Genomic DNA, 17,478 nt, shown 5'->3' on the forward strand with positions numbered 1-17,478 from the left:
TCACATGAAAAACCTCATAAATGGCTAACTTCTGTTAGGAATATTCTTCAAACCTGAAGTTTGCAAATATGACAAAATCAAATCAAATATTGCATTTTAAATGTGTACTTAATTTGTACATGTAATAAGTAGGATAATATTGCCTGAAATGTATTATTAGTGTTTGTCAACTGACTATTCACATTGTTCAGGTGGCCTATTGTGATTCACACATCACTGTACTTTCCACATCTCTTCCCCCCTGTGCCTGAGGGGAAAAACTGTCTTGCTTCAACGAACGAAGGAAGGAAGGAAGGAAGATTTCTCTCCACTTAGCCAGGTCAATGAAATTCAATTGTATTAGATTTCGAAATTCTCACTCACTCATTGGCACTCATAGATATGCAGATCTCCAAAATGGTTTATTTTTAGAACTCCAAACGATGCTATCTTTCCAGGAATGGTGAAGTATAAGTTATTGTCAGGGTAAAGTTTTAATTTTGTCCCATATTTCATGAGTGAACCTGCTTGGCTTTACCAAGCAGATTCTTTCCCCCATTTCTATTACCATAAGTAGCCAAAATACCAGTTTCCTTGGGATGGCGGAGAACTAGTCCTCCACTTGACATATTTTCATCATGCCCTGTCTCCTGATCGTAGATGCTCTTATTATTTCTTTAAGTAATTGATACAATGGGTATTATTAAATTAAGAGTACACGATTTATTTTCCTGGTTGGCAGGACATTAGTACCAGATGTGCCCCATCTTTTCTAAAAAAAAATGACTAATTCAGGTCTGCTATGGTCACCTCTGTTTTGAGATTTTGATAGGCCTCATAAGCTTCCAGTAACAATGAGGAGAATTTTGCCTTATTTAAAGGCCTTTCTTGCAAGTTTGCCTTTAGAGAGCATCTGTCTGCTTTGGAGGAACTTCTGACTCAAAGGTCTCTGTTCCATAGAGAATGGCCAGGCCTACATTGAATTCTTAAAGAATCTTCCCCTTATTGGCTGTCTCATTTTTATTCTCCTCTGGTTCTGTTTAAAGAGTTTGTTCTTCTTTAGGGGTTTACAGAAACAATGTGATTTTGCTAATTGGTTACCACTCAATTAGAATAGTTTTGAAGTAGCATTCTCCATAATAATGCTGTAAGTCTATTTATAGCATGGCTATGCTATAAATAAACATATCTATTTATTTATCTATATTTGATTCTCTTTACTGTAGCTGACTATATGGTCTGAAAGATTTTGTAGAACGTTTCCTGTACTTACGAACAATACTGAATTGTCAGCATAAACCAGGCACGTGCATTTTCCTTTGCAGTCCTCAGAATGTCACCTATAATGGCTATAAAGACTAAAAGGTATAAACATTAAAATGTATGTTAAAAAGCAGCGGTGTGAGCAGACAAACATATTTCACTCCAGCGGTGGTTTTAAATTTTGTTCTTGAAGTAAATCTCCAGAATAATGAAGTTACTCACAGTGAGGAAGAACAGATAAGGCCTCAGATAAGGATACAGCACATTCCTGCCCTTTTCCACTGAGATAGGGATTTGTTTTTATCATTGGTGGCAATATCGGGTAAGGAGATATAGGCTTTTGCAAAACAAGACTTACCTTGTTGTCTGTTGGCAGTAAGAACGACTCCGGGATTGCACATGCCAATAAGAAAACCTTGAAACAGGAACAATGTCACTTTGAGTAAAAGATTGTGAAGAGAAAGTGTGAGAATTTTAGTTTAATTTAGTTTGATGTCTCATAGAGTTGTCTCTCCATTTAAATTAATATATTGGACCTGCTCTCAGGAAAAAGATGCTTAGATCCTATGAAGGAAAGTCAACTGGCCTGCTTGCTGCAAAAATTCCTGTCTGTCTAACAGAAGACGGGATTGTCTCCCACTCTGGCTTGGACCTCTGGGAACAACAAGCATATCCAATGCAATATGTCTCACCTTTTGGATGTTATAAATATTTAGTAATGCAGCATTGTGTGTGTCCCCTGAGCTTTCAGGGTGCAAAGTCGCTGGTGAGCAAGTGGTGTCCTGTGATTTTGGGAAAATCACTTAAAATAAAAACATTTATCTTGGAGGGGTGGTGGGTGCGGGATGAAGGGGTAGGAAGAGACCGTACAGGGCGAGCAGGAAACAAGATGCAATGGTGAAAATTAAAGAGGTGATGGGGTGGGGAAAGATGGCACGTAATGTGACTGGAACAGCATTTGAGCTTATAAATGACTCCATCTGGCAACATTTAAAAAACAGCAATAAAACTGCTTCAAATATACCTTGAAAGGCATACTGTCAGAGCTGTCGACTCGGGAGTTCGAGTCTCGGCGTTGGCTCAACATCTTGGGGCAGATTTACAAGCCCGTTGCGAGACAATTACGCCGCCGTTGCGTCACTTCTGTGATGCAGCGGCGCCGTAAACCATGCGCCATGTTGCGCCTTATTTACAACGTGACGCATCTAGGGAGATGCGTCACGTTGTAAAGCCCTGCGCTACATTAAACCTGCGTCAGGTTTAATGTATGCAGGGTGGGCGTTCCATCGGAAAAAGCCTCGGAAAAGTGACGCAGTGAAATCTACAAGATTTCACTGAGTCACTTTTCCGACGCTGCTGCGTCATACCCTGCGCCTGCTTGAAGCAGGCGTAAGACATGACGCAGCATGTTCGGTATGGGCAGCCCCGGAGCATTGCTGGAGTTGCTTCGTGCTTGCGACACGACTCCAGCAATGCGCCGCCATTATACCATCAGATGCGTCACGCATCTGTTTATCCTTGCGCCACGATGCGCTGCATTGTAAATGCGGCGCATCAGTGGTGGCGCAAGGGTAAACTTGCGTGACGCATCTTTCCTGGCGCATCCCTGCTGATTTGCAGGGATGCGCCAGGAAACATAAATCTGCCCCCTTGTGATTTTGGGCAAATTACTTTAAAATACTTGCAGCGACCTTGATGGGTGGGGGCAGGGTGAATGTGTAGGGAGAGACGCACAGGGTGAGCAGGCTGCCACAAGGAGGAAACAAGACCCAATCATGAAAATGAAAGCAGTGTCCTATTATTTTGGGCAAATCACTTAAAATACAAGCAGCGATCTTGGAAGGGTGTTGGGTGCACGTTGAAGGGGAAGGGAGAGATGGCACAGGGCGAGCAGGAAACAAGACACAATGGTGGAAATGAAAGTGGTGTGGAGAGACAACACACAATGTGACTGGAACAGAATTTGAGCTTTTAAATGACTCCATCTGGCAACATTTAAAAACAAGCGTTCACGCATGTGAAGAGCAGCTGTTAAAAATTTAAAAAAAGTTTGTAACCAGAAAGTGAAAACGCAGACGCAGACAAGTCCTGCAGCAATACGCCAGAGCCCACAAAGTACATACAACAGATCATCCTGCAGCGCAAGCACTAATGACCTAAAAAGCGGTTAAAGGGCTGAGATTGGTGTTAGGCAGCACGCAGTGCACCAGTACAAAAAGACAGCAGAAATGCTCTATATCTTTGCAAATATAGAGCATATCTGCTTTCTACCTTTCATGCAATGCAGTTCACTTGCTGTGCTTTGTGAAATAATAGTAAACGGGCCACCAGGCTGGCTTATGAACACAGTAGGAGGACAAGGAATGTTGAATCTCAGCTGGCTCCAGCACACAGTGCTCATAGTGTAGAAAAAGTGTTGGTATAAGGTTTGAGAGGACATATAAAATGCTTAAAGATTTTTGAGTTATCATGCTTTGTGAATGTGGTCAAAAGTAAAACAGAACATTTTGTTTAAAAAACTTATTTTCCCAAAAACATTATTTCCTCTATTAATCACAGGCCAGATGTATCAAAGGGTTTTACCCATTCTGTGTCTATGGGAAAATGTGTTCATACATAAGGCCCTAGTTTGGGGGCACTATTTTCGTTAAATGCCAAAAATGAAAGCCTCACCACTACAACTGAAAACAATAGTTTTCTTCCTAACGAATCCCTTTCCTCCTTTAATTCCTACTTCTGCTTCCCTTTATTTTTGCTAATTGATTTATCCCCCCTATAGCATACTTGTTTTATGCTTTGCTTTTTTGTTCTTTTGTTTTCTTAGCTGTTTTGCTGTTTTGCTGTTCTGGTCAGATGCTGCTCGTGACGTGCTGCTTGAAGTCAGCTACCAAAGATGTGCTAGGCAACCCCACACTAACTCGTTTAGCTTTTAGGAGCTAGAGGTGCTTTCTGGCAGCTCAGTCACAGCTCAAGAATATGAACCCTCTCTTTCCTATATTAGCAAATAAGTTTGAGACATACATTATTTATTTTTTATTGAAAACAAAAATAGCTGGGAAAGGAACGCCTAAAATACTTTAAAATACATTTTTGAAACTTTAGATTTTTGATTTGTGTGTGCTGCGTTAATCTTTCCTTAATGATCCTATTATATTAAAATAGAAAGTATTTTTACCTCATTCAGCTTCTGAAGAACACATGCATAATATATTTTTACTGTGCTGGCATGTATATAAAATCCATAAAACCTAAAGCACACAAATCTAGGCAATGATTTAGAAGTGGGAGGAATGCAAAATCTACCTCGGAGGGTCCGCTGCAGTCAGGATTACCACTGTCAGAATTACCACATCACAGTGCACTGTTGTGTTGGAAATAATGCTGGTGGCAATTCTGTCAGACAATCACCCCCGATTTCATATTTTTCCATCTGCAAATTTTAGATTTCACATCACTGAGAACCCTCGAATCGAGCCATTGATATGGAAAACAACTACACATTATTGATATTAAGAAATCAGCATGTAGTACATCTCCTGCAAAGCATTTCAAGGCAGATCATTTGTGCAGAACTTAAGTTCAGGATAGATAATGACAACAGCGGTGGCTTGTCAACAGTAAAACCCCTTAACAAAGTATTCACGTTCAAGTACTTTTCTGGGACTAATGCACGCTCTGAAATAGAAATTCATTATTTGTTTGTAATCATCAATTCAGTGAGGTCACAGCAGGAGTGTCCTGTGCTTAGGACAGAAGACTGACAAGCTGAATGCGCCTCTGCTCTTTAGAGAAACAAAATACTGTTGCAAAGTGTGGAAATGTATCACTGAAAAAAAAAAAAGTTGAAGTAACATTATAGTTATGCGAGAATTTAAGTTACAACCTAAGGTTTTAAAATAAAAAATAAACTGAAATTCACCAGTTATAGTTATCTCCATTCACTGGTGTAATGAACATTGAGGGGGCCTCCCTGCAAGGTATGTAGAGGGGCCCCGTTTGGGCTCAATCAGGAGCTCTCCGGCCAGAGTGTAGTGCCGAGGGGGCCCCCTGGCACTTGGGCCCCCCCGCACGCGAGGTCTGCAGGGGCCTGTGTTACGCCCCTGTCTCCATTAACTATAACTTGCGCCCTAAAATAACTATAGCTCACTCCTCTACTATGCACAGTCTTCTCATCAATGATGTTATTTCAAATGTTGCAGTGATAGTATCTATGATATCAATGAAGATGTCAAGATGGAAGTAATATGTGGAATTTTTGGCCCCAGGCTTAAAGGGGCAGAGCATCGATGCCCTGCCCCCTTCTATCTATTATTAAAATATGTTTATGGCTCAGGACTGAGACCCAGTCTTTAATTTGAGATGAATAGAGCAACCTTTGTTTAGGAATACAATATACATTAACCCCTTCCCTGCTCATGACGGAACCACTCCGTCATGAGCCACGGGTGCCGTGTGCTCATGACGGAGTGGTTCCGTCATGCCGCGGCCATTGGTGGCCGCTCCTCCCACGCAGCGCTAATTCCCCGCCTGTGCGGGCGATTAGCGCCGTGGGCGGAGTCATGACGGAACCACTCCGTCATGAGCACAGCTCAACCGTGACTCATGACGGAGTGGTTCCGTCATGAGCACGGCGCCACCTTAGTGCCCCCAAACCCCCCCCCCCAGCGCTGCGGCGGAATTCCTGCCGCAGCCAAGGGGTTAAAATTGCTAATACCTGCCTCCCCAGCCATTCCTTTAGCTATTTGGACCTGGAATGATCTGAACTGTTGCGTTTTCATGCGACATTGATGATTAGTAGTTGTTTTGGCAGTGATGACAAGGGCGAAGGGTAGTGCAAGCTGCAATGGCCTCCCAGTCAGAGCCCTGGCACTTAATATTTTACAAATTAAGCACTGCTGAGACCCAAGTCCTAGGCTGGCTACACCATCTTTGTTGATGTGGTAGCATCCAATCAGTTCTCCCCTGAAGATCTGTCAACCCCTCAGATCTTCCGCAGAGAGAAATATACACAATTGTTTTGCCTTAATTGCTCTAAAACTACGGAATGGTTTTACAACAAATAATAAAAAGCATGGTTTCTGGACTAAGATCTAGCTTTTTGACAATTTTTTTATAATTCTAAGCAGCAGTTTTTGTTGCATTGCTGTTCACATTTCCTATTGAAAAATGAATGGGGAAAATATGTTTTTGCACCCCCATTTTTTCTGGCCCACACTTGAAGGATCACCTCAGAACTTTTCAAGAACAAACTAGGCTAAATGGAGCACGTTTTTGTAAAAGTTAGATCATAATTGTCAAATGACGAGACAATTATTAGCAACATATAAAAGGCATTTCATTTGGAAACACAATCCTAACTAAAACTACTACTACATACAAGTATATATACATATATATAAATGTATAATATATATAGATATTTCCTGTTAATTAGAGGCACATTTTATCACTATGATGAAATTAATCAATTACATTTTCATATTTGTGCCTTTTAATCTATTTTTACAGTTTTTACCATATTTATACATACATGTATTGTGACTCGTGTATATCTTTATTTATTATATTTGTATTTATTATATTTATTATATGAACATTGAAGAGTTTATTTTCTAGCAAGTCTTTTAACTATGTTTAGGGCATAGAGGTGTGGTTGAGCAGTATCAACTAAGAGTGTGGTCACTATTTAAGGTTCACAATTGGTCCAGCGAGTCATGTGATCAAGACCGTGGAAACGCGGTCGAAACGCGTCATGCTGGGCCCTTGCTTTCATTTTACTTGGATGCTTAGATTTTCCTGATTTTGTCCAAATAAAGCACTGCATTTCTTCATTCACGTTGTGGTCTGTACCTGTTCTTCGCCGGTGGTGTCCAGGAACATATTTTTTCATATATATATATATATATTCACTGAAAAAACCATAGGTTTCAGCCACGTTATAGTTAGAAATTAGCATTTAAAAAACCTTAGAAATTCACTGAAAAAAACATAGGTTTCAGAGGCGTTATAGTTAGTTGGACATTTTACTCATACAAAACCAGTGAAAATCCCCAGTTATAGTTAGTTCAGCTAACTATAACTCTCGCGCCCGCAATGCACTGCTGATGACGTCACATATTACATCACTCATGACATGGTGAGTGACATCACTGATGACATCACTGATGACATCATAAGTGACATCACTGATGACATCATCCATGTGATAATTTCATGCATCTTCTCACACCCTAATATAACTTTTGATACACCCACTCTAAATTACAGACTGCCATTCTCAAAACCATAGACACTCCAACACCAATAACTACATACCCACTCACTGATTCTTAGGTCTAAACACACATCCACTCACTCACCCGTACAGTCACTCATACTTACGGTCACTCAGTACAGGACTATCATATGCACTCATACACCTATATGGACACTCACACACCGCCACTCATCCATAGAGGTACTCACACACCTAGTCAGTCATGCAAATAATTAATCACGCTCCCATTTACTCACCTATACAGTTATACACACACCAGCTCACTTACTCATACAAATACTAGCACATTCTTACACTCTTATACAATCACTGATACAAGCACACACTCATCCATACAGCCACTTTCACAATCACACACTCTCACATATAGCCATTTAAATACTCCAACACACATATATACTGCCTTTCACATATGTAGTTACTCACACATGTACCACTGAGATATACATTCACTCCAATCCAATCCAAAATAGCTTTATTCGAGGTATACTCATAAAAGCACAAAACAAACAACATTTAAATACACACAATTAAAGAAATTCTTGATTGGATTATTAAAAAGACTTGCTTTAAAAACTAAAATCTGTGCAAAATGGAAGAAATACAAATTTCAAATCAACAATTTTCATTACATTAAAAAGTTCATTAGAGCAACAAATAAAAACCATTTATTAATTAATCAATCACATACTATGGCCAGGCTGAGGAAGCAAAAATTATTGCTCACCAAAAATTACCCAGTTTTTTGATTCAGCCTTATTAGCAAAGCCCATCCTAGGAATTTGGCTACCGCTATTATAATAAATGGCAAAGTACTAGTGAGCATAAGCCTTTCAGCTTCAGCGCTCCTATTTGTGCCAAGTAGTTTGCACAATGGGGTCAGCCAAACTCGCCTGGGGATTGCATAGGCAGGACAGACAAAAAACAGGTGGGCGACTGTTTAGTTGTGACTCCCTCAAGCAGGGCAGATGTTATCACTTGTGGAGGTCCATCTGGAGGTGAGGGACTTTAAAGGTAATGAACCTGCCCTAAGTTGGAAATACAGCTTCCTATCTCTCGGCCTGGAAATAATATCCCAGTAGGATTCGAGTCTGGGGGTAAATTTTATTTCTAAAAACATTCCCGCCATGGTAGATGGATCAGTGTTAATCCAAGTATTGTGAACTGCCCGTTCCCAGTACTTCTCTTTTAAAATATTTTTAGATGGAAAGGAGGCTTCTGTTGGGTTCTCCCATAGCATTTTCATACACAAGCCTACCAGGCTATTTCTAACACCCCTTAACCAACCAATTTTATGAAAGCCATCAGATTTTATTACATCAAGAAAACCAGCGGCATATGATGAAAATTCAGGTGTCGTCCACAACCTGCGCCAATATAGAATCGGGCGCACCTTGGCTATATTTATAATAGCCTTTCTACCTAAATCCTATCTAAGTGGTTTTAGGGGAGTACTTTGCGGGAGATCAGTAATGCTGCGGAGGAACTTATTTTCAGAGAGAGTTAAGGAAGCTGCTTCCTCAAACCCCCATAATTCCACGCCATACAGCGCGGAGCTAACAGCTTTTAACTTGTATATTTGGAGGACTGGTCTAATCGGTTTTGTTAATGACCTTTTGTGCTCCCGACTTAAAGCTCCAGTAAATTGTCGATGTTTTAGAGCAGCTGTATCTATATGACAGTCCCACTTAAGGTTCTTCTCTAGGTGAATACCCAAATAGGTAAAAACACTGACCAGTTCAAGTGGTTGATTATTCATAAAAACTTTCCCTTTAAAACTTCGGTGTGGATTAAAATCCATGAATTTTGTTTTTGCCACATTAACTTCCAGGCCTCTAGCAGCACAAAAATCTTCAAAGATTAGTAAGGCTCGTTGTAGGGCACTAGGGGTCTTGGAAATAATTAATGTGTCATCCGCAAACATTAAAATCGGAATTTTTACACCAGCTAGAGATGGGGCATTTGTATTCACTGGCAACAAACGATCCACTATTCCATTAATATACAAAGAAAATAACGTTGGTGCCATGGCATAACCTTGCCGCACCCCTCGTTCAACCGAAAACTGGGTGGTGACCCTACCCTGCCCCCCCCATCGGATTCTAGCATAATTTGTCTCATGCAGCCTCATTACCTCAGTTAAAATCTCATCAGAAAGACCTAGTTCCCTTAACGTCATCCATAAACGGGAACGGGGGACAAGGTCAAAAGCTGCACGTAGGTCGACAAAGGCAGCATAAAGGCTGCCTTTGCCCAATGTCACAGTCTTCCAATACAGAAGGATAAAATGAAAGACTTGGTCAATGGTGCTAGTATATTTACGGAAACCCGCTTGGAAGGGGGACAGTATACTACTCTCGTCGATCCAATCTAAGATTTTATTTAGGGTCATCCTCCCAACTACCTTTTGAATCGTGTCTATCAAACTGATAGGTCTATAGTTCCCCGGCTGAGTTTTGTCACCTTTTTTGTATACTGGAATCATCTCTGCCCCTTTCCAGGAAACCAGGATCAGGGCACCCTGGGCCGTTGCATTTGCCATCAGAAGAATATATCTACCCCATCGTGCTTTGTCGTAGAGAAACACATCCGCAGGGACACCATCGGGTCCCGGCGCTCTACCTCCAGCCACTGCACTAAGAGCTATTAAAACATCATTATCATTAAAAACCTCATCAGTATAAAAAACATAACTAGGATGTTCCCTTTCTTTCTCTAAGGGTTACGTGCATATTGGGGTCTAAAATAATTAACCCATCCTTCTTGGGGGACATGATTTTGGGGCTGGTCTGAATGGCCCCCTCTGCCCCACTTTATAATATTCCAAAATAATTTAGTATTATTCTGCAAGCTAGCTTCTTTAAGATCCTGCCATCTAAGCTCATCCCATAGGCACTTGGCTTTATGGATAGCTTTTTTATAATCATATCTTGCTGCATGGACAGTATCCAATTCCCCCTCTCTGATAGCATTACCAAGAACAATTCTGGCACTCCTACATTCATTATTATACCACCGCAGGGGTTTAGAATCAGCTAGTTTCTTAATTCTAATGGACTTAATAAAATGGGTACTTATACACATGAAAAAGCTATCAAGTATCTGTGTTACGTGCCCCAGATCCCCACCAGTACCCAGAACTTGCTCAATCTCTAGAGCAGTTCTATCAACGTCTTCAGTAATGTTTGCCAGAACCTCCGTTTTTTAAATTGCGTGTGGCCAGTTAAGTCGGCGCATGTCATTGGTAAGGACAGCGTCCAGGGCACAAAGTTCAGCCTCCCCGCCTGTGGTTGCTCCAGCATCCACCAACCATGAGTAACGCACAGAGGGTTATGGTCGCTTTCCAGGCAATCATCAACAACCATATCAATTATTGTGGGCCAGATTTTCAGACTGCAGAGAATGTAGTCAATCCTACTTTTGCTGTACCCATTATTAAACGTGTAAGCCCTAGACCTGTTGTGTGGTGTCCTACCATTGAGGGCCCTAAGTCCCCTTTCATAACAGATAGTATTTTTTTACGGGTCGAGTTCCAATTTTGGTACTCCCCATAGGGTATCCTCATCATCAGTGAGGTACCAATCGTGAGTAGCAAGTGGCTCAAAAGTTGAATTTAAATCGCCCCCAACAATCACACTACTGTCCATTGAGTAGAGCTCGAGGAGGCTGTCCAGAGCTGCTATAACTTGAGACTTTCCCCCCGGACTCCCCTCATATAGACATTATAAATGTCCAGAAGGCCTAATGGGTCCAGGTCTAGCCTTATCACCTGAATATCACTACTCTCGGAAGACAATTCTTTGATATTTAGTGCCAATGCTTGACGAACCCATATAGTGAGGCCACCCATTGGGCGGCCTTTGGCACCTTTGATTGCGGAAATGAAAAAATGTAGGCAACCTAGACAAAATTGTGGTTCAAGGAGCCAAGTCTCTTGAAAAGTACAGATATCAAACTCGCTAACAAATGTGAGCCAATCCGATATTGATATTTTTGGACCAAAACCTGCTATATTCCATGACATGAATGAGCCCCTGTTGGGGACATAGCCTGTATACAATGGTTTGTTACTTTGCCTTGGAAATTTAACCATAGCCTGTCTCTGTAATCCAAGGCCAGAGGCATTGATGGGCGGAATTGTGTTGAAAGGTCTCCCCTCACTATAACCACTATCAATATCAGTATTATCTAACTGAGCGCTAGCTATGCGAGCAGCCAAACCATCAACCATACAAATACCTGGCCCTTGCGGATATCTCATTTCTGAAATATAACTGGGAGTATCACTAATATCCGCTCGGTCCTTTACACTATCACTGGACAGATGTCTTGTTTCAGAAATAAAACTGGCAGTGTCACTACTTTCAGCTTGGTCCTTTGCACTATCACTACACAGCCCTTGCGCATATACACCAAGGAGTCAATCAATATTTTCTAACCCAGAGCTTCCCTCGCGACCCTGTGGCCACTGCCCAAGGTAGTGATACACCTGGGAGAGAGGTGGGGCCTTCTATAGCTGAATGCATGAATGGGCAGGGGGGCTGGTTCTAAACTCGAGGGCAAATAGATTTTCGGCCATTTCCTCTGAACGAAGTCTCAATTCAATACAATCAAATTGCTCGGTAGCCGAAATCAATCTACTCGCCTTAGACATATCATCCCTAATCACCGTCCGACACCCTCTAACATGACGCAACCAATGGATAGCTTTATTGGTCTGAGAGTCAGTACTCTCATTGCTTCTCGCTGGTGCTAACTTGGGCACATTGGTCATGTAGATTTTGTTAGTACTATGTATTATGCTTGGTTTCATACCCCCTCTTCTATCTTGAAATTTGTCTTGATAGATGGCCTTTGGGGAAGTATTCCACCTTGCACTAGGTGCTGAATACTCCCTCTCCTTTTCCTTTAAAGGACAAGTTAAACTGGGTTTAGTAGGCAGTGGGGGTCTATTTAGTGAATATGGGGGAGGTAGAGATTTTCCGGATTTCGCCACCTCACTATAGGAGGTGGTAGCTTTGCACCCACCGCCCGCTTTTCCAGTTGCCATCGAATTTGGCAAAATACTGCCGGCTTTCAATGGGAAGGTGTTAGCATCACTCGAGATAGGGTTTAGAAAAGCACGCGCGCCGCCATTAGGCGCAGGCCCTACCATAGCAGATAGGTTAACAATCAAAACCCTCATGGACTCTATCTCATCCCGTAGAAGAAGCACTAGCTTCACTAGGCCCTGGATATCTTGTGCATTACTTCTACTCTTATCAGTGGGTTGGATTGGGGGGTCTGATGGATGGTTTAGGGCAACATCCATAGCTTGATAGTTGAGATGGTTGTAACATAATACTCTCACTTTGTACATTTGCCAGAATAGAAAACCTATTAGTACAGGGGACTATAGGGACAGATGTTAGGGATTGGCTGCCATCACCTAGTAGAGGGTTATCAATATCGCTAGTTATAGTACTCTCCTTTGGTAAACACCCCAGCTCACAGTACCACTTTCCTTTAAAACTTTCGAATTTGAGAGGAGCATAGCGGGGATAATGGGTGTGGCAATCCCCTTACATGAACCTTCCAGCCCCAACCCCAACCCAGCTGTGTTCTGTTGAGCCATATCCCCCACTAGATGCGGGCTAGGTTCAGAAGTTAAAATCACCTCACATTCATCCACAAGGTTATTGCTTTGATCGAGAACACAATTGCTAGCAGCATGCTTGGTCATTCTTCTTGCTTTCTTTCCTTTACGGGGTCTGCTGGCGTTCCCAGCCTCAGTCCCCCCTCCTCCCCCTTCCATTATCTTGCGTTTTCCCATTCGAATAGACCTCTCCCTGCTAAAAGGAAAGACTTAATAGACAACAGGTGACACTAATAGTCCACTAAAAATAACAGAGGGACCTTCAGGCTGGCATTTGCAATATGCACGGCAGTAAACAGTACCTTTCAATGTTCCCAGGGTCGGTCCACACTTCAACGTCAAACACAGTAATGAGCTAATAAGCTGTAGATGTTAAGGGAATGGCCCTGCCCTGACTCCTTCTGGTGCTGACGGGCGAGGGATGGACCTGCCCTTGGCCCGGGCTCAGCCCGGGCGCTCCCACGCGCATCCCATGGTGCGGAGGGGGCACGCTGATTATGAGGGCTTCAGGCGCCCTCCTGTGACGCCAGCCTCGTGCGCCGTGCAGGGCCTCCTGGGAGTTGTAGTCCAGCCGCTTAGCCGTTCCCCTCACGGCGGTATGGCAATGCGGCTTGTCAACTGGCCACCACGATGCAGGATGCAGGAAGAAGATAAGGTAGGTACAGGCCGTTCCCCTCACGGCAGTTGAAAGCAAAATTCCAGCGCGTCCCATGGTGCGGAGGGGCGCGCTGATTATGAGGGCTTCAGGCACCCTCCTGTGACGCTGGCCTTGTGCGCCGTGCAGGGCCTCTTGGGAGTTGTAGTCCAGCCGCTTAGCCGTTCCCCCCACGGCGGTATGGCAACGCGGCCTGTCAACTGGCCCCCACGATGCAGGATGCAGGCAGAAGATAAGGTAGGTACAGGCCATTCCCATCACGGCAGTTGAAAGCAAAATTCCAGCGCGTCCCACGATGCGGAGGGGGCGCGCTGATTATGAGGGCTTCAGGCGCCCTCCTGTGACGCCAGCCTCGTGCGCCGTGCAGGGCGTCTTGATAGTTGTAGTCCACCTGCTTAGCCGTTCCCTTCACGGCGGTATGGCAACGCGGCATGTCAACTGGCCCCCATGATGCAGGATGCAGGAAGAAGATAAGGTAGGTACAGGCCGTTCCCCTCACGGCAGTTGAAAGCAAAATTCCAGCGCGTCACTCACTAACACACCCATACACACACTCAAGCCCCCATACAGTCCATACAGTCCATCACAGATGCAAATATGGCCCGTGATGTCATCAGTGATGTCACTGACTATGTCATGAATGATGTAATATATGACATCATCAGCAGTGCATTGCATGGACGCGACTTATAGTTAGCTGAACTAACTATAACGTGGGAATTTCTATGGTTTTATATGAGTGAAATGTCCAACTAACTATAACTTTCCGTGAAACCTATGTTTTTTTCAGTGAATTTCTAAGGTTTTTTAAATGCTAATTCCTAACTATAACGTGTCTGAAATCTATGGTTTTTTTAGTGAATTGCTAAGGTTTTTAAAATGCTAATTTTTAATTATAAAAGTGGTTATACCTATGTTTTTTATACAGAATTTGAAGATTTTTTTAAACTGTTAATTTGTAAATATATTATTTTTAAACAATATTATATACTTTTCTGAAAATTGTTTAAAATGTTTTTTTTACAAAATTTCGACTGAAATATACTGTAATTTTTATTTTTTATTTTTTAATATTAATATATTTATATTATTTTTTAAATACCTTTTGGAGTCGTGCACCCTAAGCGTACCTAACGTGATGGGTGTGCGTATTACAGCCGCCATTTTGGAAAAGTTGTGAAGGATCCACGTATTGTGTGACAGGTGCGTGTTTTCCAGTTATGTGATATACGTATAATATTACGTGTTGTGCGCTATAGGTATGCGACTGATGCGCGACTCCTACTCCCGCTAAATCGCAAAACATGCGCAATAGGGTATGCGACGCTTGCGCGGTGGCGGGCCCCACGTGATGTCATATGTGGGGCGCGCTGGGTGCCCCACATCCCGCAAAATTTTGTTATGTTCTAAAATTATATGTATGTGTCTTTAATATACATTAGAGATTATCTAAGGTATTCATAAAAATAATATATTTCTATTTATAATAAAGATATTACTTTTAAATATATTTTTGCGAAGTCGTGTAGGGTGCGTGCTTCGTAAGCGCAGGGTGTGCGGATCCCATGTGACCTAAAAAAAAAGATTTGATTGGTTCATAACATTTCCCACTGTAACTATTGAAGGACCCCACCCATTTCAATCATTCTTCTTGGAGTCTGTTTAGAGAGACATCTCTTTTCCTTCAAGAACCCTTTTTTGCATGTTTTTTGTGGTGTATTTCCAAAAAAACCCCAAAAAATGGCTTCTGGACAGCATGAGGAGGAAGTTTCTTCTGAAGAAGACTTTTTGGAAGAGGCACCACGTCCACAGAGGCCGGTCTCTGTTGTATGGAAATTCTTCACATATCCACCAGGACAGAAGAAAGGAATGCAACAAAGGTCACATGCAAAATTTGTGACCGAGTCCTGTCTAGAGGTAGTGACAAGAAGTATTCTTGTGGCACTGCCTCAATGTATAAACATCTAAGGACCATACATTCTCTGAACCTGGCTCAGGAGGAATCGAGGCGAGCAGCTATGAACCCCACACCTGCACCGGACATTACGCCAGAATTTGCGTTTCTTGAACAACGGTGTGTAAAGTGCTAGAAACTAATATGTTTCGGTGAGCAGTCACTAAATGCAGTTTGGGCTGCGCAATGAAATCATCAGTGTTAATTTTTTTTTTTATTGGAATAATACATAATTCCAAAAGTTTCCTGTTTTATTCGTTCTTTTTTTTGTTCATGGTCTGAAAAAACACCAAAAAATACAAAACTTAAAAAAAATATATATATATAAAAGAAAAAAGAAAAAAAAAGTTCTTAGTTCAATTTGTTATAACAATATTTACAAATACATTGATTAGTACCCAAATCAAACCAATCCTCTACCAACAAATAAGTTGCAAATCCCTTCCACTTATCTTTATTTTCTTTTTCACTTTTTAAATACAGATCAACAGTCCTAGTCTGATTCTTATAGTGAGTTCGTCGACAACAAATACATGTATAATTTGGCCTTTCACACGAAATTACCTGAAACTTTGAAATTTCTTCTTCAAATTTCTCTAATTTTTCCATGTTTTCTTCAATGTCTACATCTATCAATGTCTCACTTTGTCTACTCTCTTCTTCAGGACCAAAGTAACGAAACTCTATTTCATCACAAACTTTTTTAACATCTGATACTGACCCCTGCACAAGTGCACTGTTTAATTCATTTAAAAATATTGCTGGACTTTTTGCGTAATTCAATCTTCTGACTAACTTTCACATTTGAGAATGATGCACTGCTAACATTCTAAAATGATGAAAAACACGCCAGAGAATGACCTTGCAAACCAATATTTTTTCTCACTCTGCAAGGATCTAGACCTTGTAATATCTTAATCTTTTGTTTAAGACTTTTTTTACTATAAACTCGTAAGAAATTCCGAAAAATATCAATAGATTACTGACGTATACTGCATATGCTACTACAATCCCAAGTATACACTGGGGCTTTAGTAAGTCTCCCTAGAACTTCATCAGCTACCAGATTCTCTACATTTCTAGGAACCATTTTTTCTTTTTTAATTGGACAACCGTTTTTAACCTCATAAGCACAACCACTAGTATCAACTGCATGCAACAATCTATTGGTTTGAAAATAACTCTCTTCATTAAAAAAAGGCTCTGAACTTGAACTGTGTTTCCATTCACCCAAAAAAATCACAAAAGTTACTTCTGTTAATTAATCTCTTCCTTTTACTTTTGGCCTTCATAAATCTAATGATCGAATTCTATTTAATACTAAAATGAATAATTTCGTTTCAGTTCAAAAGCCTTTTCAACAATAGTTTCAATCTGTTTTTTCTTTTTATACAATGCTGATCTTTTTTTATATTTGATAACATCTTTCAACAAATTAAAGATAACTCTATTATAAAACATTCTTTTTCTTATTTCAGTAAATTGATTCTTTCTCCTTTTACCATATATGTTTTCTTGAAAACCTATTTTCCCATGAATTTCTCCTTTTTTCTTGTTATTGTTCTTTCTTCTTGAGGCATTGTTTCTACTTTCCACATTGTGCACACTGTTTCTAGGCTGTGAAAGTCGTTTAATAAATTCTTTGGTTCTCTTACCGCAAGATTTCTTTTTTTCCCCACATGTTGTTCTTCATCTAAATGTTGCTGTTGTTTGTT

Source organism: Triturus cristatus, chromosome 11 (genome assembly GCF_964204655.1).
Source record: "Triturus cristatus chromosome 11, aTriCri1.1, whole genome shotgun sequence".
Taxonomy (NCBI): domain Eukaryota; kingdom Metazoa; phylum Chordata; class Amphibia; order Caudata; family Salamandridae; genus Triturus; species Triturus cristatus.